The sequence below is a fragment of the Pogoniulus pusillus genome, chromosome 17, assembly GCF_015220805.1.
Source record: "Pogoniulus pusillus isolate bPogPus1 chromosome 17, bPogPus1.pri, whole genome shotgun sequence".
Lineage (NCBI taxonomy): Eukaryota > Metazoa > Chordata > Aves > Piciformes > Lybiidae > Pogoniulus > Pogoniulus pusillus.
In genome coordinates, this window is record NC_087280.1 from 23,582,154 (window position 1) to 23,604,364 (window position 22,211).

Here is a 22,211-nt window from a genome sequence, read left to right on the forward strand (position 1 = left end):
AGATCTGCACCAGCCTTCTTCGCCAGCAACCCCACACACACACCTCAGAGGCAGGTTGTCACCACTGAGTGACAGCAAAGTCCCAGTTCTTACTGCCTCCCTCCATCCTCCTCCTCCACAGCGTGCTCTTCCCACAGCCCAGAGTGCAGACCTTGCTGGCGAGCAGCAAGGGAGGGGAGATGACCACTGCCACTTTGTGCAGCCTGGGAATGGCAGATGGGGCCGTGGGGGTGCATCTGCTGGCCAAGTGCCTGCATTTAAACAGAGATGGGTGGGCGTGGGGTGAAAACAGGAGTCTGGATCCATGCAGCCCAGAACCGGTGGAGCTCAATCAAAAGGAGCTGCTGTGCTTTCCCTCAAGTACCCAGCAGCCAAAAGCACTGCCACTATCAAAGCCATTTCTGCCCAGCTAAATCAAGCCAGTGACCTCACTCATGGCACCAGCAAGCAGGAGCCCCTGGAATCAAACTGAAAGCTGTATTCATGCACTTCAGCCCAATGCAGCGGCAGAAAGGCTGCTGCTGGGGTGGGACCCTCTGCACCTGTCCCTCCTCCACACATTTCCATCCTCCTCCCGCCCTCCTTTCCAACCTGACACATTCACTTCTGCCTGGGAGAAGTTTCTCACACGTTTTAATACCATGGTGCCACTCTGAAAGGCCTGATCAGGGAGGCATTAGCTGTGTGGAGCAGCTGGGGCTGAGGGAGCACAGAAACGAGAGGCAAGATGCACATCCTCTGCTGTGGTCTGCAGGGCTGGCTATGCTGGTGGCACCACGGGGAAACCCCTTGACACCTCCTGTGCTCTGGGCACGATGGGTGCTTCCCATCACCTCACAGCAGCCTTGGCTAGGTGCTAGTGGCCACGGGAAAGGAAAATGTCAGCAGCCTCACATGCTGTGGTAGGTGTAGAGGCAGCTCCACGCAGGCTTCATCTCCGCAGCAAATAAGCTGCTAAAGCTTTGGGTTTGAACCAGAGGAAGGTTGGAAAGTCACTCTGGGGCTTGCATGTCCCTGTCAGATAACTCCAGTGACCTCTAAAAGCAATGTTACACTCCCCATCACAGCTCCTGCCCTCCCCTTCCCCCTCCCTTCCCCATCTAGTAAGCAGCTTTGCTCATTAAGGGGAAAAAATGCACTGTCCTCCCATAATGAAGGAGCTAAAATCACCCCAGCAGCTCTGCCAGCACAGGCTGCCCACGAGCCAGGCTCTGCAAGCATCAGGCTCGACTGAAACCTGCCCAGCCCAGCACAAACCCCAGCAGGACACACCTGAGGCAGACGCTGAGGGAGCACCAAGCACAGGCGACCTCAGGCGCTCCGAAGGCAGAGCTGGCAGGGTAGGACACGGTGCTGCTGAAGTGGTCACTGAGGCTTCACAGCTGCCAGCAGCTCTGCCATGGTGCTCCCTGCCCTGCCTCAGCACCAGCACCTGCCTGGTGGTGCTCTGGAGGAGTAAGGCAGTTTACAGAGGTTCTCTAGCCGTGGGCTGGCATCACAGAATCAACCAGCATGGAAAAGACCTTCAAGATCATCGAGCCCAACCTATCACCTAACCCTTCCAGTTAACTAACCCATGGCACTAAGTGCCTCATGTACTTTTCCTTTTCAACACCTCCAGAGATAAGGACTCCACCACCTCCCTGAGCAGCCCATTCCATTGCCAATCACTCTTGCTGTGAGAGCTCCTTCCTAACATCCAGCCTAGACCTGCCCTGCCACAGCTTGAGGCTGTGTCCCCTTGTTCTCTTGCTAAGTGCCTGGCAGAAGAGCCCAACCCCACCTGGCTACCACCTCCCTGCAGGTAGCTGTAGACAGCAATGAGCTCTGCCCTGAACCTCCTCTTCTCCAGGCTGCACACCCCCAGCTCCCTCAGCCTCTCCTCGTAGGGTTCTACTCCTCAAGCAACACCTTGGAATCATAGCATCAACCAGGTTGGAAGAGACCTCCAAGATCACCTTAACACCACCCAGGCCTTCAACTGCCCCTGGACACAGCAGAAGGAAAGAGACTCCGAGGTTCAGGCTCCCTCTGTCAGCTCAGAGTGATTAACTCCTTCCTCGCACCCTGCGCTTCACCAGGCATACGTCACACAGCGTGTCCTGACCGTGTCCTTCCCCACAGACTCTTTCTTGTTCCAGGTCTGGAGCCAGAATTTGCAATCATTTCCCAAACTCCAAGCATCCTGCATCAGAGGAGAGCAAGAGGCTAGGAGCAGGGGCAGAGGAGCAGACCCTGCCACTCCACACGCACAGCCGCTGGCCCTGGCAGTCGGATGGCACAGGAGGAGCCTCCAACCCCTCTGTGTTTCCCAGCTGCAGGACTTGGACTGGTAAGATCCCAACTGTCACTGAAGCAGGGCTGAAGGAGGTGGAAGGGGCTGGTCTCCTGTAATGTTCTTTAAAACAAGAGACTGCAAACCAGAGGTTGCAGAGCAAGCAGGAGGGCGTGAGGCACTCTGTCACCCTGCTCCCACGGCCCACGCCAGCAGCACATCTGCCCCACGCCTCTCCTCCCACTGCCTCTGCCAGCACAGCAATCCACCTCCTGCTGCTGCCTTCATCCCACAACACTTTGAAGGCCACTTTAATAAAGGCCATCTCCAGCCCCATGATGCTCCCACACCCTCCAAGTCAGCTATTCTGAGGCATCTCCCAGCTGTGAGAGGCTCTGTTTGCAGACAAATCACCCCTCAGAGCTCGCTGGTGCTCAGGGCTTTGGTTCAGCACATGGCACAGCTGAGAAGTCACCACCAGATGTGGGGGATATTGTCCCTTCTGTTGTGAGGCAGGTCAGGCACAGGGATCCGGCCCTCTGGACTACACTCATCTCTCCCTTGCTGTGTGCAGTTTCCATTGCTCTTCTCCAAAGACATCTGGGCTCTCAAAAGACATGAGGGAAAGGTTAAGAGCTGGGTCAGCCCTGCAGTTGCTTTGCCTTTGCCTGCCAGCTTCCCTGTAGGGCAAATTCCAACAGCATCCATGGAAAAGGCCAATCTTTTGCTTAAGGGAAAGAAAAATCAACCAAGAGCCCTTCCCTATGGCTGACCTCCAGCAGCTGAGACATCCTCACGGCTGCTCTGCTCCCAGCCCATCTCCTCTTTCCCACACTGTGGTCATTTCAGATCTGTTGGGCTCAAAACCTGACTGCATGCTGGGCTTCTGTCCTGCTTCAGCACGCACAGCACTCTGGAGATGAGTGCTGATGGAGGAGGAGAGCTGCCAGCTACAGGTCCAGCAAGGAGCTGAGTTCCTCCTGCCTGTTTGCTTCAAATTCTGTGTTCTGCAAGCTAGGAACAGGGGACAGCTGGGGAATGCCTCCTACTCACTGCCTTCCAGTGGACTCAGAGCAAACCTGATGGCTCTGAAAGCAAAAAAAAAGCTCTATGCAGCAGTAAAGCACAGCTCAAGAGGACAGCATGAGAAGGAGAGCTGTGCCCCAGGGGCACTTCCCAGCGTCCCTGACTACACAGTGACATCAGACCCCAAACTCCTGCGTGCTTCCCACAACCTTCCTTTGAATGCACTGAAGCAGCAAGGACAGGTACTCAGGAGGTATTGCCTCAGCTCAGGGGGGGTCACCCACCAAATACAGAGGCAAGCACTGGGCGAGCTGGAATAGGTCCACACAAGCCTCAACTCCAACACATCAAGCACAGATGCACTTGGACAGGGTCTTAGGACCACAGAATGGTCTGGGTTGGAAGGGACCTCTGAAGGTCTGCTAGTCCAACTCCCTCTGCAGTCAGCAGGGGCATCCTCAGCTAGATCAGGGCCTTCCTCTCCCTCCTGAGCTAGGGCTGTGCTCTCAGCTGGCACAGGACTCTGGATTCACATGTATATTAAATAGATAAATATATTCCCCACCTACTTAGATGCCCAGAAACCAACCTGAATAATCTCAAACACTGCTCTTGCAAGGAGGCTGAGTCTCACACATGATGTGGGTCTGCACCCCAATTCACTTGCCCTGGGGACAGGTGGCAGAGGCTGAGATGGGCTGGGACTGTGCTGAGAGCTCTGCAGAGCCTCTGCATGGAGGAAGGGGTACAAATGGGAATATACACACAGAGATCTGTCTGTTCTAGTCCAGCTCCCTCTGCAGCAAGCAGGGGTGTCCTCAGCTAGACCAGGGCCTTGCTCTCCCTCCTGAGCTAGGGCTGTGCTCTCAGCTGGCACAGGACTCTGGATTCACATGTATATTAAATAGATATATACATTCCCCACCTACTTAGATGTCTGAATAATCTCAAACACTGCTCTTGCAAGGATGCTGAGCAATACCTGGCTTGGGTCTGAGCCCCAATTTGCTTGCCTTGGGGAGGGGTGGCAGAGGTTGAGGTGGGCTGGAAGTGTGCAGAGAGCTCTGCAGAGCCTCTGCATAGAGGAAGGGGTACAAGTGTGAACACACACACACAGATCTGTCTGTATCTCCCAGCAACAGCTAAGCAACAGGGCGCAAGGCAGGCTAAGCTCTCGGCAGACACTGCTAAATGGTTTCCAATTAATTAACTGATTACATGATAGAACAGAAGGGGATTCAAGTGAGTGCTGTTGACCTTTAAGAATAATTAATATCATCAGGATCACAAAACTTGTCCAAGGAAAATAATTAGGAAGATTCTAATATTGCCTCCAAAGCCACATCCAAGTGGGAGAGGAAGGTTCTGGTGAACTCAGAGGCAGTACCCAAGTATTTGCTAGCAAACCCATTTCTCCCTTACACTTGCTTGCCCCTGCAGAGCTCACACACACACACATTCCTCTCCCCCACTCAAGTAAACCCTGTCTCCTCTCCAGTTCCATTTTCTCATCACCTTTCCCTACACTCATCCCACAAGTGCATAGAATCATAGAATCAAGCAGGTTGGAAGAGACCTCCAAGCTCACCCAGTCCAACCTAGCACCCAGCCCCATCCAGTCACCCAGACCATGGCACTAAATGCCTCATCCAAGCTTTGCTTGAGTCTTCCCCTTCCTACTCTATTTCAATCTTCTTTCCTAATGCCTCCTTGCTCCAATCCTTGCTTTCAGCCCTCTCTCTCAGACTGGTCCCTGTCCCTTCTAAAGCTGCAACCCATCTTTGACCAGCCCCAAGCTGGTCCTGTGCCTCAGGAAGGAGCTCTGGTCTTTCCAGTAGATGTGGACCCACTTTTTCTCTCCAGTCACCCCTGGCAGCTTCACAGGCTGGCAGAAGGCAAGCACTAAGGCATAATCCCCCCCCAAAAAAAGCCCTTCCCTGCTTTACTCAGCAGTCAAATCCATCACAGAGGTTGCTCTGGGAAGCAGATGCAAGCAATGCACAGCAACAGGAGAAAGATGGGGAACTTGTGACTCTTCTTACTCCCACTGCACCTCACCAAGCACATGAATACTTCCAGCTCACTACATTTCCCTTGCTTCTCTTTTCCCAGTTCACTTGGCCAACAGATCCCACATGGGAGAAGGGCTGAAAAGTGACTGAGCCAAGCAGGAGCTGTAATGGAGAGCTCTGCAAGGAAGGCCACTTCAAGTGTACCCAGTTTTGGGCTCCTAAATTCAAGAGAGATGCTGAGGTGCTGGAAGGTGTCCAGACAAGGGCAGCAAGGCTGTGGAGGGGCCTGGAGCAGAGACTTGTATGAGGAGAGGCTGAGGGAGCTGGGGGTGTGCAGCCTGCAGCAGAGGAGGCTCAGGGCAGAGCTCATTGCTGTCTGCAGCTGCCTGCAGGGAGGCTGTAGCCAGGTGGGGTTGGGCTCTGCTGCCAGGCACCCAGCACCAGAAGAAGGGGACACAGCCTGAAGCTGTGGCAGGGCAGGTCTAGGCTGGATGTTGTTAGGAAGTTGTTGTCAGAGAGAGTGATTGGCACTGGAATGGGCTGCCCAGGGAGGTGGTGGAGTCCCCATCCCTGGAGGTGTTGAAGACAAAATCTCATGAAGTACAACAAGACCAAGTGCACGGTCCTGCATCTGGGTCGAAGCAATCCCAAACACCAGAATAGGCTGAGCAGCAGCTGGCTTGAGAGCAGCCCTGAGGAGAGGAACTTGGGGGTGCTGGTGGACAAGAAGCTCAACATGAGCCAGTAGTGTGCTCTGGCAGCCTGGAGAAAGCAACCAGAGCCTGGGCTGCAGCAAGAGCAGTGTGGGCAGCAGGGAGAGGGAAGTGATCCTCTCCCTCTACTCTGCACTGCTGAGACCCCATCTGGAATACTGCATCCAGTTCTGGAGCCCCTGGGACAAGAGGGCTGTGGAGCTGCTGGAAGGTGTCCAGAGAAGGGCCACGAGGATGAGCAGAGGGCTGGACCTGCTCTGCTGTGAGGAGAGGCTGAGGGAGTTGGGGCTGTGCAGGCTGGAGAGGAGAAGACTCCCAGGTGACTTTATTGTGGCCTTCAGTATCTGAAGGGGGCTACAAGAAAGCTGGGGAGGGACTCTTTAGGCTCTCAGGTAGTGATAGGACTGGGGGAATGGAACCAAGCTGGAAATGGGGAGATTCAGACTGGAGATTAGGAAGAAGCTGTTCAGCAGGAGGGTGGTGAGAGCCTGGAATGGGTTGCCCAGTTGAGGGCCCATGGCTGGAGGTGTTTCAGGCCAGGCTGGCTGAGGCTGTGGGCAGCCTGCTCTAGTGTGAGGTATCTCTGCCCATGGCAGGGGGTTGGAACTGTCTGATCCTTGTGGTCCCTTCCAACCCTGACTGATGCTATAGATCAAAGGGAAAATGGTCTTCCTGGGCTTGGGAAAGCTGGCTGCTGCCAAAGAGCTTTGCTTAAAGCAGCTAAGGAACAGCAAGCCTGCCAGGAGCCTACAGCACTCCCCCTGCCTGGGCACTGAGCACAGCTACCTGCACCCACAGCACAGGCGGCCTAGGAGCAGCAGGTGGATGCAGGGGCAGTGGGCTGGCAGGGGAAGGGGCACGGGTGGGGAACGGGGGACCAAAGGGAGCACACCATCAGGCAGCAGAGATGGCAGCTGCCACTCCCCGTGCTATGCAGAGCCTGCTGGCCACAGCGGGAGGTGAGGCTGATGTGCTCCAGCTACGCCTCGTCAAACGGCAAGGCAAACGCTCAGCCTAGGAGGCAGACAGCAGCAAGCTGGGAGCTGCCTCACACCAGGCTGCTGCTTCCCTCTAGGGACCCGCGGAGTGGGGATGGGAAGCAGGGAGGCAGAACTGCCTGGAGCACACCTGAGCACGGCCCCAGCCTTGTGAGCAGCAGCGCTCCTGGCTGCAGCAGCTTGAGCACACAGAGAGCAAGGCTCCGAGCACAGACCTGCCCCCAGCTACACCGGAGCTGGGGCATGAAGTGCTTCAGCACAGCCCCAGGCACGCCTGGCTGCGGGGGACAGGCAGCTCCTGATGAGTTCACACAGCCCGAGGCCAGCAAAGCCTGCTTGCTCCCCTCCTGCCTGGCTTACAGCCACACGTTCTGCCTGTGACGATCAGCTCTGCTCCAAACCCACAGGAATGACTGGGCACAGCAGGGCCATTGCCCACCCCCTTCTTCTCAAGGCACGGTCTACTCAAAAGAGGAGAAGCATCTTTCACCGAGCATCTTTCCCTTCCGAGGCTGGCCACCGAAGGAGGCTGGCAGCCGGAGGACTGGCGGCCGGGAAGCACCGAGCGCTGCAGGCTGCGGCAGGCACTGCTGCATCACCCCGAGAGCGCCGATCCCCGCGGTTAGCAGCACGCACAACTGGAGACAACAAACATTTAGCCAAAGCTCAGGGGCTGTGGTTTCAGCGAGGGTGGATGACAGATCTCCTACAGAGCTACTCATGTGAGAAGCCCACAGACAGCAGCGGCGCTGCGAGAGGACTCCGCTCACGCTGCAGAGCAAAGCCGCTGCCAGGAGCCACCGCGGCTGTATCTGGCACACAGGCATCGCGGCAGGCTGGCTCCGGGGGGGAGAGGGCAGGAGAGAGAGGGGGGCAGGAGAGAGAGGGGCAAGAGAGAGAGGGGCAAGAGAGAGAGGGGCAAGAGAGAGAGGGGCAAGAGAGAGAGGGGCAAGAGAGAGAGGGGCAAGAGAGAGAGGGGCAAGAGAGAGAGGGGCAAGAGAGAGAGGGGCAAGAGAGAGAGGGGCAAGAGAGAGAGGGGCAAGAGAGAGAGGGGCAAGAGAGAGAGGGGCAAGAGAGAGAGGGGCAAGAGAGAGAGGGGCAAGAGAGAGAGGGGCAAGAGAGAGAGGGGCAAGAGAGAGAGGGGCAAGAGAGAGAGGGGCAAGAGCAAAGGGAGAGAGGGACTACCCCTCAAGGTGGGTTCCCAGCAGATGGCCTGATCCAGCCTGCACATGCAGCTGCTGTGCACAGCCACTGCTCCATGCACTGTTCTGGGCTGCTTGGCTAGGCCTGGCAGGGGAATGAGCTTGTTCCAAGAGGAGCACAACGGAGGCACAGGCTGCATGCAGGGAGGCCAGACTGGGGAAGCCAGGAGGCTGCAGTGTAGACAGGGAGGCTGGATCAGAGCCCATGCTGCAGGCAGAGTGGCTGAGGCTAGTTCTAGGCTGCAGGTAGAGAGGTGAGAGCAGGCACAGCAGCAGGGAAGCCCAGCTGCAGGCAGCAAAGGCAGGAGGCTGGGCAAGAGAGGGTCCAGGCACAGACAGGAAAGGCAAATCTGGGCTGGCGGCTGGGAAGCTCAGCTGCAGGCAGAGGCCGAAAGGGTGACAGCGGTGGAGGCAGGGTGGGCAGGGTGGGCAGTGCGGGCAGGACCCCGGCGGGGCAGGCAGGGGTAGGCGGGGCGGGGGGAGCCCTGTCCGTGGTGCTGAAGTGCTTCCCCGAGGGCGCAGGGCACCGGGCACGGCCTCAGCCCGAGGAACATCCGTGGGGACCACAAGAGGCATGCAGCATCCTCATCCTCAGTCACTAGAAAGGCTACAGCCACGGCTATCCTCGGCTCCCGGGCAAGATTACAGCTGCCTGAAGGGAGGCTGTAGCCAGGTGGGGTTGGGCTCTGCTGCCAGGCAGCCAGCAACAGAACAAGGGGACACAGCCTGAAGCTGTGCCAGGGTAGGTCTAGGCTGGATGTTAGAAGGAAGTTGTCAGAGAGAGTGATTGGCATTGGAATGGGGAGGTGGAGTGGCTGTGGCTGGAGGTGTTGAAGCCAAGCCTGGCTGGGGCACTTAGTGCCATGGTCTGGTTGGTTGGGCAGGGCTGGGTGCTAGGTTGGGCTGGATGAGCCTGGAGCTCTCTTCCAACCTGCTTGACTTTATGACTCTACGTTCCTGCAGGCCTTTCTTCCCACTGCATGACTCATAAGTGCAGACCAGCTGGGTGCTGGACCTGGGGTGCACTGCTGGTCCCAGCAGAGCCCCATGGCACAGCTGGTGTGTGCCCAGGGCACTTCTGTGTTAGCAGGTGTCTCACTGCTGGCTTTCACCACTGCTTCTCACACTGCAGTGACAAAAGCTGTGTGAGTGACCCTCATCTTCCCTGTCACTTGGCATGATGTAAAAGGACTCCAGAGAAGGAGGCACCACCACCTCATGGTCTAGTTGATTGGATAGGGCTGGGTGATAGGTTGGATTGGATGATCTTGGAGGCTTCTTCCAACCTGGTTGATTCTATGATTCTAAGATGAACTTCTGGGTGATACTGACAGCCTTGTACACATTCCCACTGACTCCTGCATCCAACATCACCCATGGCTCATCCCTTCACAAACACAAACAAGGGGAGGGGGTTGGTGGGAAACTCCTCTCCTTCCCCCAGCCTTGTGGTATGAGTTTAAGTCCATGACTGCCTAAGTCATGACATTTAAATTCTTGCCTAGTCACACACCATCATGAATTAATGTCCCATCATTCACACCCTGTCCTATCTTACTGCTCAAATAACAGATGATTTTAATGGTCCTGTTTTTCTGCCCTGCTGCTTATTGCCTGTACATCAAAAAAGGGGGGGGAGAAAAAAGTCAGCCCTGCAATCATGCTGCTAGTAAACCAGAGTCGTGGAAGGAAAAATCCCAGGCCATAAACACTCATCCAGACACTTAATTTTCACACATCCTGCCATGGTTCTTCACTCACTCTCCCCCCCAGCAGCTTCAGGGCAGGTTTCTACACACTCAGGTTCATCTTATAGAATCATAGAATGGTTTACATTGGAAGGGACCTCAAGCATCAGCCAGTTCCAACCCCATGCCATAGGCAGGGACACCTCCCACTAGAACAGGTTACTGAAGGTCTCATCCAACCTGGTCTTGAACACCTCCAGGGAGGTTGTGGAGCACAGAAGCACCCAACGTGATCTCTGATCACATTCGGTGCTTCTGTGCTCCACAACCTCCCTGGGAAACCTGTGCCAGTGTCTCACCACCCCTAACCTGTGCCAGTGTCTCCCCACCCTCAACCTGTGCCAGTGCCTCACCACCTTCACTGCAAAGAACCCTCTCCTACCATCCACTTTCAATCTCCCCTCTGCCACTTCAAACCCATTCCTCCTCATCCTCTCCTTACAAGCCCTTGTCAATAGTCCCTCCCCAGCCCTCCTGCAGCCCCCTTCGGATGCTGGAAGGCTACTCCAAGCTCTCCTCCAAGCCTTCTCTTCTCTAGGCTACAGAGCCCCAACTCTCATAGCCTTCTCAGGGAAGGTCCTCTCCAGGATCTCTTCTCACATTGGAATTAGGCAGGTGAGACATGTCTTGCACTACATGTGATCAACTGAGCCACAGGGGATGGGGAGCAAAAGAGGCAGCCAGAGGCTGCATTTTCCTGGAGTACCTCTGTGCTTCAGTGACCTCATAAGCCTATGAGCAAAATCTAGTTCTCATCATACTCAAATATCCAGAAGTTGGCTCAGAATCACAGCAACATGCAGGGTGGCAAAGCCCCTCAGGAGCACCAAGCCCAACCTAGAACCCTAATCTACTACATTCACCTTAAACCATAGCCCTGAGCACCACAGCCAAACCATCCTTAAACACATCCAGGCTGGGGGACTCCACCACCTCCTTGAGCAGCTCATTCCACTCTCTGACTCCTCTCTCCATGGGAAATTTTTTCCTGATGTTCAATCTAAGCCTCCCCAGTCCCTCCCTCATTGTGAGTGATTTGCATTGGAATGGGCTGCCCAGGGAGGTAGTGGAGTCCCCATCCCTGGAGGTGTTTAAGAGAAGGCACCAAGTGCCATGGGTTAGTTCATTAGCAGGGTTAGGTGATAGGTTGGACCCAATGATCCTAGAGGCCCTTTCCAGCCTGGCTAGTTCTGTGATCTGAAGGTCTGGTGATAGGACTAAGGGCAATGCTTTTAAACCAGAGCAGGGTAGATTCAGATCAAACAGCAGAAGAAAGTTATTTACTCTAAGAGTGGTGAGAGACTGGAACAGGTTTCCCAGAGAAGCTGAAGATCTCAACCCTGGAAGTGTTTCAGACCAGACTGCATGAGGCTCTGAGCAACCTGGTGCCACAGGATGCATCCCTGCCCACGGGTTGGAACTGGATCTTTAAGGGCCCCTCCACCTCATGCCATTCTATGAATGGATCTGTGGAAGCCTTTCACAGGAAGGAAGGAAAGACAAAGTGCCAGCAAAATGCTGAGAGCCCAGGTACCAGAGGGATGGGACCAAGAGGTTGAGCAGGCAACATCTGCTTGTGATGGGGTTGTAAGAAGTCATCTTATTTTGCAGCAGCACCCCACAATTGGAGGCCATGTTTCCCTGGAAACCAAGCAAGGTGTTATGCTGCAAACAGAGCAAGCAAACAGAGAGAAAACAAACATTACAGCCAGGATTTCCAGCAGGAAAATCGAGGTAGGGCAAGTTCAGCTGCAAGGTGCAGAGTGCTCGAGCTGGAGGGCAACTTCCTGTTTTCTTTATGAATCAACCAGGTTGGAAGAGACCTCCAGGCTCAGCCAGCCCAACCTAGCACCCAGCCCTGCCCAACCAACCAGACCATGGCACTAAGTGCCCCAGCCAGGCTTGGCTTGAACACTCCACCACCTCCCTGGGCAGCCCATTCCAATGCCAGTCACTCTCTCTGACAACAACTTCCTAACAACATCCAGCCTAGACCTCCCCTGGCACAGTTTGAGGCTGTGTCCCCTTGTTCTGGTGCTGGCTGCCTGGCAGCAGAGCCCAACCCCACCTGGCTACAGCCTCCTTGCAGGCAGCTGCAGGCAGCAATGAGCTCTGCCCTGAGCCTCCTCTGCTGCAGGCTGCACACCCCCAGCTCCCTCAGCCTCTCCTCACAGGGCTCTGCTCCAGGCCCCTCCTCAGCCTTGCTGCCCTTCTCTCAACACCTTCCAGCACCTCAACATCTCTCTTGACTTGAGGAGCCCAGAACTGGACACAGCACTCATGGTGTGGCCTGAGCTGTGCTGAGCACAGGGACAGGAGAACCTCCCTTGCCCTGCTTGTTCCTTGGGATCCTATAGAGAGCATCAGTCACAAACTCACTGCTCTGCCTCCTCTTGCTACGCAGTAAACACTCCACAGCCTGCAGCCAGGAATCAGTTACCCAGCCCTCTGAATGCAGGTCAAATGATTTCCAGCCAGCCTGAAGGAAAGCCACAGACCTGCAGGAAACTGCTCTCTCCCCTGGCCTCTTGCACAATGGCTGCTTAAAAGCGGAGGACCTGCCTCTGCCCTCAGTCACTGCAGGAAAAGGAAGAGCTGCAGTTAAATGCTCATCGACCACTCGTGGTCACTGGCATAAACAAGCCACCAAACCACTGCTGCTGCTGAGCATAGCAGCAAGGACCTGCACTCTGCTGGCATCCAGGGGGCAAAGTAGAGATGGAAAGCAGAAGAGGAGAGTTGATGGAAGCAGAAGTGATGTCAATGATCATTGTTTCAGTGACTGCATGCCCAGCGTTCCACAGGAGAACTGCAGACACGGGGGGGAAATGCCTCTCTGAGTGAACCACAGCACAGAGGCCTGCTCCTGTAGGGACCACAGGGTGGCAGGGGTTGGAAGACACCCAAAGAGATCATCCACTCCAAGCTCCCAGCCACAGCAGGACCACACAATCTAGCTCAGGGCACACAGCAACACAGCCAGACAGGCCTGGAAAGGCTCCAGAGAAGGAGACTCCACAGCCTCTCTGGGCAGCCTGTGCCAGGGCTCTGGGACCCTTCCAGCCAAGCAGTTGCCCCTTGTGTTGAGCTGAAACCTGCTGTGCTGCAGCTTCCATCCATTGCTGCTTGTCCTATCCCAGGGAGCAGTGAGCAGAGCCTGTCCCCCCCTCCTGACCCCCAGCCCTCAGAGATTTAGAGACATTGATTAGATCCCCTCTCAGTCTTCTCTTCTCCAGACTAAGCAGCCCCAGGGCCCTCAGCCTCTCCTCACCAGGCAGTGCTCCAGTCCCCTCATCATCCTCACAGCCCTCCCTTGGACTCTCTCCAGCAGATCCCTGTCCTGCTTAAATTGGGCAGCCCAAAACTGAAGGCAGGACTCAAGGTGAGGTCTCACCAGGGCAGAGTAGAGGGGGAGAAGAACCTCCCTTGACCTGCTGGACACACTCTGCTTAATGCCCCCCAGGATCCCATTGGCCTTCCTGGCTGTGCCTGGATGCTCTCCCCCAGCACTCCCAGGTCCTGGGGGCTGGAGCAGAAAGATCTTGAGAGAACAAATGGAAATCAAAGTGTACCCAAACTGCCTGCCTGACAGGGAAGTGGTTGAGTCACCATCCCTGGAGGTGTTTAAAGGAGGTGTGGATGTGGTGCTTAGTGACGTGGCTGGACTTGGCTGTGCTGGGTTAACAGCTGGCCTTGATGATCATACAATCAGGCAGGGTTGGAAGGGACCATGAGGAGCAGCCAGTTCCAACCCCCCTGCCATGCCCAGGGACACCTCACACTAGAGCAGGCTGCACACAGCCTCAGCCAGCCTGGCCTTAAACACCTCCAGGGATGAGGCTTCCACCACCGCCCTGGGCAACCCCTGCCAGGCTCTCACCACCCTCATGCTGAACAACTTCTTCCTGACATCCAGACTGAATCTCCCCATTTCCTGCTTGGTTCCATTGCCCCCAGTCCTATCACTCCCTGACAGCCTAAAGAGTCTCTTCTTAGCTTTTTTGTAGCCCCCCTAAGACACTGAAAGGTCACAATAAGGTCACCTTGGAGCCTTCTCCTCTCCAGGCTGAAAGGCCATAAAGGTCTTTTCCCAGGTAAAGGACTCCTATGATTCAAAGGAAATTAAAGACCATTTGCACCTTCCTCATGCTTCTTATTTTGTCTATATTCACAGGGTGGGAGGAATCAGTTTCCTATTCACAGAGAGAAAAAATCAGCTGTTGTTTTTGCCAGTGCAAACAGAATCACAGAAGAGACCTCAAGAGATCTATCAAGGCAATGGCTTAGGTAACTGGGGTTTACTTCCCCCTGCCAGCCAGCTCAGAGCTGCCATGCAGCCATAAGCTGTGCCCCAGCTGACACATGCAGACATGTTAGGCTGCACTGGCTCCAGAGCACAGAGGGGAAATGAAGAGCAATTAACACATGACAGTATGGGTTAGGAGACTGCCAGGATGGGGATGACAGCAGGGCAGTGATGAACGGGCAGAGCAGGGAGAAAGCATCAGGAAGGAGGAGGAAAGGCAATAGGACATGGGGAATCAAGTGAGAGATGGAGGCAGTCATGGGGCTGGAGCTGGTTACAGCAAGAGAGCAAAAGAATCAGAGAACCAGGCAGGTTGGAAGAGAGCTCCAAGCTCACACAGCCCAACCTAGCACCCAGCCCTGCCCAACCAACCAGACCATGGCACTAAGTGCCCCAGCCAGGCTTGGCTTCAACACCTCCAGCCACAGCCACTCCACCACCTCCCTGGGCAGCCCATTCCAATGCCAATCACTCTCTCTGACAACAACTTCCTAACAACATCCAGCCTAGACCTGCCCTGGCACAGCTTCAGGCTCTGTTCCCTTCTTCTGTTGCTGGCTGCCTGGCAGCAGAGCCCAACCCCACCTGGCTCCCTGTAGGCAGCTGCAGACAGCAATGAGCTCTGCCCTGAGCCTCCTCTTTTAAAGGCTAAGAGAGTTTAACCCAGCTTTGGTTCCAAGAGTGGCTCTGAGAGCAAGCCAACAGAGCATTAATTACAAACCAGGAGGAAACAACCCTGGGGCCATGACTGAGAGGGAATGGTGCTGTGCAACAGCTCAGCATCTGAGGGATGGGACTTGATGACCTTTAAGGTCCCTTCCAATCCAAGCCATTCTATGATGTTTTGTGCATTCCTTCACTCACTGCAAGACTTCAATCAAGCTCACAAAGCAAAGCAGGTGAGCCTTGCTTGCCTTGCCAGCCACTTGCCTGCAACCCTTTGAAAGTTCACAGACCTCAGCTGGCAAAGGGTTTCAAGTGCTGTCCTGAAACAGTGCTGAAGAGGGCAGAGAGCAACTCACCAACCTCAAGCACCTCAGTTTGCAGGGCTCACAGTCCTGTTGCTTTCCCAGCAAAGCCTAAAACCATAGCACATGTCAAAGCTGCAAAGCACACAGCCAACACCAGGGCACCAGTTCATATGACAATGCACAACTGCCACGAGCCCAAGCATGGTCCCAAAGCTAACCCTACCCTCAGAACACAGCACAAGCAACAGAGGAGGTCCTGGGAGACCCCACATTAATCACACCTCAGGTTTGCCTATGAAAACAAGCCCACAGATCAGCCAGCTCAGCCTTTACCCCAGCAACCTCCCTGGGAAACCTGTGCCAGTGTCTCACCACCCTCACTGCAAACAACTTCTTCCTAACATCCACTTTCAATCTCCCCTCTGCCACTCCAAACCCATTCCTCCTCCTCCTGGCATTACCAGACCTTGTCAGCAGTCCCTCCCCAGCCTTCCTGTAGCCCCCTTCAGATCCTGCAAGGCCACTCCAAGGTCTCCTCCAAGCCTTCTCTTCTCCAGGCTGCACAGCCTCAACTCTCTCAGCCTGTGCTCACAGCAGAGCTGCTGCAGCCCTCTCAGCATCTTGGTGGCTCCAACACTTCCATGTCCTGCTTGTGCTGGGGGCTCCAGAACTGCACCCAGGACTGCAGGTGGGGTGTGAGGAGAGCAGAGCCAAGGGGCAGAATCCCCTCCCTTGCCCTGTGCCCACACTGCTCTTGCTGCAGCCCAGCACAGGGTTGTGTCTGGGCTGCACTCACACTGCAGGCTCCTGTTGAGCTTTTCCTCACCCCAGACCCCCAGGTCCTGTTCCTCAGGGCTGTTCTCCAGCATTTTGGGGAGAAAAGCCTGGCAGAGTGGCACAGACAAAAGTGCCTCTTGAGCAGAGCTGATCTGACCGCACCATACTCGAAAACCAGCTACACACAGCATGAAACACTCCAAAGCCTCCACCTGTGAAACCCTTGGGTGGAGGCTGAAAGAGAAAGCTTGACCCTCAACCCCATCTTCACTCTGGCAGGCAGTGCCACCAGAGAGCTCCTCGACAGGAGCTGCTCCTCAGCCAGCCCACAAACCCATTTAAGCGCACGCATAAACCTCCAGCAGATGGTTTGGGAAGAGCCTCTGAATGCAGGCAGAAACAGCAATTATTAATTTTCTAAAGAGAAATCTGCCTACTTCAGCCTTAGTTAAAAGTCTGCCTGTCTCCATAATTACACTGCCTTAATTTGTTTTCTTTACTGCACAATAAATAAGGTGTGCACAATTACCTTCTGCAAACAGGCAGCGCTGCCTCCCGACTGCCTGCTTCAGCACGCAGCCGCCCAAGAGGGCATTTAGAGGCAACCACAGGCTCCTAAGTGCCTGCTTCCCAGCAAAGGGGACCCAGCCCCTGCCCGTGGCAACCTTGGGAGTCTGCTCTCCTGCATGCTCAGCTCTGCTGTCTCACAGCCAGCAGAGCCTCGACACTTTGGCCAACAGAGAACAGATCCTGTCATAGAATCAAGCAGGTTGGAAGAGAGCTCCAAGCTCATCCAGCCCAACCTAGCACCCAGAAGCATAGAATCACACAATCAAGCAGGTTGGAAGAGAGCTCCAAGCTCATCCAGCCCAAACTAGCACCCAGAAGCATAGAATCACACAATCAAGCAGGTTGGAAGAGAGCTCCAAGCTCAGCCAGCCCAACCTAGCACCCAGAAGCATAGAATCACACAATCAAGCAGGTTGGAAGAGAGCTCCAAGCTCATCCAGCCCAAACTAGCACCCAGAAGCATAGAATCACACAATCAAGCAGGTTGGAAGGGAGCTCCAAGCTCAGCCAGCCCAAACTAGCACCCAGAAGCATAGAATCACATAATCAAGCAGGTTGGAAGAGAGCTCCAAGCTCATCCAGCCCAACCTAGCACCCAGAAGAACAGAATCACACAATCAAGCAGGTTGGAAGAGAGCTCCAACCTCATCCAGCCCAACCTAGCACCCAGCTCTAGCCAATCAACCAGACCATGGCACTAAGTGACCCATCCAGGCTTGTCCTCAACACCTCCAGGGATAGCAACTCCACCACCTCCCTGGGCAGCCCATTTCAACGTCCTCTCCAGTGCACTGTGACAGTGAGCTCCTCTGTTGACTTTCCAGGGGTGAGACCATGCTGTATTCTTCTTTACAAGGCACTACCACCACCTCTCTTTACTAATCTCAGGCTCAGAAAAAAGGCTTAGGTTGGAAGGATCCTTAGAGATCATCTACTCCAACTTTCCTGCCCATGCTACAGAGTTGATGATCTTTAAGGTCCCTTCCAACCTAAGCCATGCTATGGATAGGAAAGAAGCCCTGCAATGGGCAGGGACATCTCACAGCTCTTCCTCTGCCTGTTTTCATTAGACATACAGGATATTGAGGGGCCTGGAGCACAGCCCTGTGAGGAGAGGCTGAGGGAGCTGGGGGTGCACAGCCTGCAGCAGAGGAGGCTCAGGGCAGAGCTCATTGCTGTCGGCAGCTGCCTGCAGGGAGGTTGTAGCCAGGTGGGGTTGGGCTCTGCTGCCAGGCAGCCAGCAACAGAACAAGGGAACAGCCTCAAGTTGTGCCACAGGAGGTCTAGGCTGGATGTTGTTAGGAAGTTGTTGTCAGAGAGAGTGATTGGCACTGGAATTGGCTGCCCAGGGAGGTGGTGGAGTGGCTGTGCCTGGAGGTGTTGAAGCCAAGCCTGGCTGGGGCACTTAGTGCCATGCTCTGGTTGGTTGGGCAGGGCTGGGTGCTAGGTTGGGCTGGCTGAGCTTAGAAGTCTCTTCCAACCTGGTTGATTCTATATTGATAGCCTCATGACTTGTAAGCCTCCATCAAGCCCAAATAAATTGTCCAGTGTTACTAGAAGGACAGAGAGAGTGGGAGCATGCAAGACTTTTTCCTCAATGGCCTGGATGATCTCGGAGGTCTCTTCCAAGCTGGTTGATTCTATGATTCAATAAGCTGTGCTAAACACAGCAACACAGTAAATAAGTATTCAGGTGGTTTCTGTGTCTCAAGCTCAGGAAACATCTCATCCTAAGGTGCTCTTGTACAGCCTCAAGGCAAAGACTAACACCTTCTGTAAACACCAACCATTTCCTCTCTTCACCTGCACTGGCTGCTAACCACCTTCCACACATCTTGGCTCCAAGGCCTTGGTTTTCCACAGCCTAAAGCTTCTGCATGCAGCACATGGTGCCCTCCAGGACAATCTCTGTATTAGCCAAAGAAGTGTTAAAGCTGCACAGAAATGGGACCAGGAACCCATGAAGGCAGCTTTGCTCCGTAAGAAGACCTCCAGTGAGGGCATAAAATGACCCTGGTTAATATCCATCCCCATCCACTTGCTCTGGAGGGAGCTGACACTGGAATGTGCTGCCCAGGGAGGCGGTGGAGCGGCCACCCCTGGATCATTTAGATGTGGTGCTTGGTTTGGGGGTGAACTTGGTTGGACTGGATGATCCCAAGGCTCTTTTCCAACCTGAATGATTCTGTAATCTGCTTCACAGTGCCAACAGAAGGTGCAGATCTGCCATGCAAAGCCCACTGTCACACTTTGGATGCACTGCCTCTATCAGTGGTAGGCTTCATGGCACTAACCACACGAGCCACGGAGCTCTACCTCTCTTCATTCAAGGAGAGGGATCCAAAGCTATTTCTAGACCCAGGCCTCTGGCTCCCAGTCATTCCACTGCTCCTCCACTGATTAGCTTGGCCTCAGGCCCCTTACACTTACACAGCTAATTTCAAACCTCCAAGGACAGGCATGACTCTGCCAGGCTGCACTTGGGGACAGTTTGGAACCTACTTCTCAGGCAGCTGAGTGCTGAGAAGCCTCTTCATGGGTTTCTCACTTTTCTTCCCTGGCTGTGATGGGAAGGGGGAAAAAAAACCCAAACCCAGGCCAAGCCTCATCCAGAGTCATTATCTTAAATGAACCCCCACAAACCTGAGCTGCTGCAATTAGAGCTGGGCTGAGGTGCTTGTGACTCCACAGCTGGGGGCTGAAGGCAAGCACATGCTCAGAGGAAGGGCCAGAAATAGAAGTTGCTGGGAGAAGGCAGAGCTCTCTGGCCCATCTGAGAGGAGGAAACCTTGACGGAAGGCACAGGGAAAAAAAAAACCTCACTTCAGCAGGAAGCTGGGATTTAACCCAGGCTGAGGAGAGGAAAAGTACAGCTTTGAGTCCTTGGGATTTGTACCCAAGCTTCCCGTGGGAAATGCCTGCTGCTGCTCAGAGCCAGCTTGTAGCACCCTGCAAAGGTCCAGCCCAAGGCTCCCACCACCTGCTGCCATCCCTCCCTGGCAGTGAAACCTCTCTGTCACTTATTAGACATATTCACCACCTTCTTGACTCACCACCACCTACACCCATCCAAAAAGCCAGCTGAGAAGGAAAACCAGGATGGCAGTGATGACACTGGCAGCAGTAACAAGCCTGAAGGGCATCAGCCCCAGGCCCCACACCCATTCCTACCAGGAGGACACTGGGACAGTATCCCTGGCTGCTGTCAGCTACTGTCCCTGGAGCAGCCCAAACCTTCCAGCAGAGTGACATTTCCATTAATCCTTTTAGCCCTGGCTCACCCTTGCAGCTGCTGCAGCAAATATCAGCCCTTCAGCAAGCAGAGCTCCCCAGGAGGCAGCCTCTGAAGAGCGGCCAAGGAGGTACCTCAATGCACTTCCCTGGTGCCATAGCCACAGAGGGGACCCCGGGTGGCACCAACTGCCTGCCAGGCTGCACCAAGGCTCAAGAGCCACCCCAGAAAAGGCAGTCTGGCTGCAAGGGAGCAGCAGCACTGCAGCTCAAGGAGCAGGAGGAAGCCTGCAAGCACTGCAGCTCAAGGAGCAGGAGGAAGCCTGCAAGCACCAGGTCCTCATGCTTGGCATCCACCACGGGGGGCAGCCACCTTGCAATTATCCACACTGCCAGGTCCCAGGAACAGCATCAAACCCCAGTAATATACTTACTTGCCTTGAGCACCAACAGGCAAGGAAAGAAAGATGTTAAGAGCATGATCAATCTCACACAGCCCAGGCAGTAAACAAACACATATTTCATCCCCACACACCAACCTCAGCTTCGGAGAGAAGATGGATGTGGGCTTGGTTTGGGGTTGTTTCTCTCCCCCCCCCCAGCTCTCAAAAGTAATCTCAAAAGACAACAACAAACCACTTTTGTTAGCAGCAGCACCAACTGCAATGTGTGGCAGACTAAAGAGGCTCAGCCCCAAAGCCAGCCTAGGTGGTGGCCTTCTGAACCTCTTGTAACAGCCCAAGTGAGGTCAGCAGGGCTCAGACGTTCACTGTTCTATCTGCTAGAGGAACAAGCAGCACCACTGACACCCAGCCCCCGCGGGAAGAAATAAAGCCAAAATCCATTAAGAGAGGCATCCAGAGGGAATGCTGCTGGGTAACAGCCACAGCAAACAGCAGACACACACCACACAGCACAACTGCAAAGGGCAGGGATCAGGGGAGTCCCAGTGGCCAGCATTCAGGAGGGCTTAGGAGGACAAAACACACACTTATTTGAACTGCCAAAAGGCTTTTGCTGCCCCTTAACTATTCATGCCCTTTGGTGCTGCAGATCTCTTTAGCAAGCACTTTACTGTCACTTAGCAACTGGTTTTTGCAAAAGAGAAGCTTTTGGGGGCTCTCAGTCCACCTCATCTCCCAGCAGACACTGAGAGACAAATCTATCCTGCTCTGCACCTTGCATCTATCTCACTCCAGCAGGAATATGCCCACATCATAGAATCAGTCAGGGTTGGAAGGGACCACAAGGAGCAGCCAGTGCCAACCCCCCTGCCATGCCCAGGGACACCCTACCCTAGAGTAGGCTGCACACAGCCTCAGCCAGCCTGGCCTTAAACACCTCCAGCCATGGAGCCTCAACCCCCTCCCTGGGCAACCCAGTCCAGCCTCTCACCACTCTCCTGCTCAACAACTTCCTCCTCACCTCCAGCCTCACTCTCCCCACCTCCAGCTTTGCTCCATTCCCCCCACTCCTGGCACTCCCTGACAGCCTCAAAAGTCCCTCCCCAGCTTTTTTGCAGCCCACTTCAGATGCTGGAAGGCCACAAGAAGGTCACCTGGGAGCCTCCTCTGCTGCACCATGCACAGCCCCAACTCTTTCAGTCTGTGCTCACAGCAGAGCTGCTGCAGCCTCTCAGCATCCTCCTGGCCCTGCTCTGGACACTCTCCAGCATCTCCACAGCCCTCTTGTCCCAGGGGCTCGAGAGCTGAAGGCAGTATATGAATGGCCACAGGCACCTACAGACTCCAAGGGCTGCACAGTGGCTGCTTATCAGTGGTTTCCAAAGGGCTACAGTCAGCTCTTGATCCAGCCCAGCAGCTCATGCACAAGGCTGGGGCCTCTCACCAACCCTCTTCCACCTTCCACAGCTATGCTGGAGCTCAGGAGGATTTGATCTCAGACAGAATTACTTGGACAAGACATTTCAGTCCCATGCAGTGCCTTGCACCTTGGCCTGGGGTTCAGGCCTGCCTTATCACTTGGGAACAGCAAATCCATCTCCAGAAAAGCAATCACTGCCCTTGGCCTCGAGGATGTGGGAATTCCCCAGGGGACTGCACCTGCTGGCTAAAGATGCTCCAGCAGCTGGACACTTATACAACTTCCCATGATAACAGGTCTCCAGCTCTCTGGCACAAAACATCCCTACCCCAGGCTAACTGCAGACACTGGCTTAAGGAATCAGTAATCAGGAGCAGGGCTGCAGCCCTGTGGCCCAGGATTTGCTCTTCAAAAACTGCCTTTTGGTGAAAAGCTAATGAGTAGGGCAGGCTCTGGCTGCATGCTGGGAGCCATCTCCCAAACTCTGCAGAAAGGCTGCTAATGAATCAAGTGCTCATTAGAGCAGTGATCAAAACCAGTCCAGTTAGTGGATGCTGA

General features: G+C 54.7%; 1 protein-coding gene across 12 annotated transcripts in view; it reads right to left on the reverse strand.

Annotated features, from left to right (window-relative positions):
* The window catches only part of NTRK3 (neurotrophic receptor tyrosine kinase 3), a 293,014-nt gene that overhangs the window by 231,312 nt on the left and 39,491 nt on the right, over nucleotides 1–22,211 (reverse strand). The gene's annotated exons all lie outside the window — the stretch shown is intronic.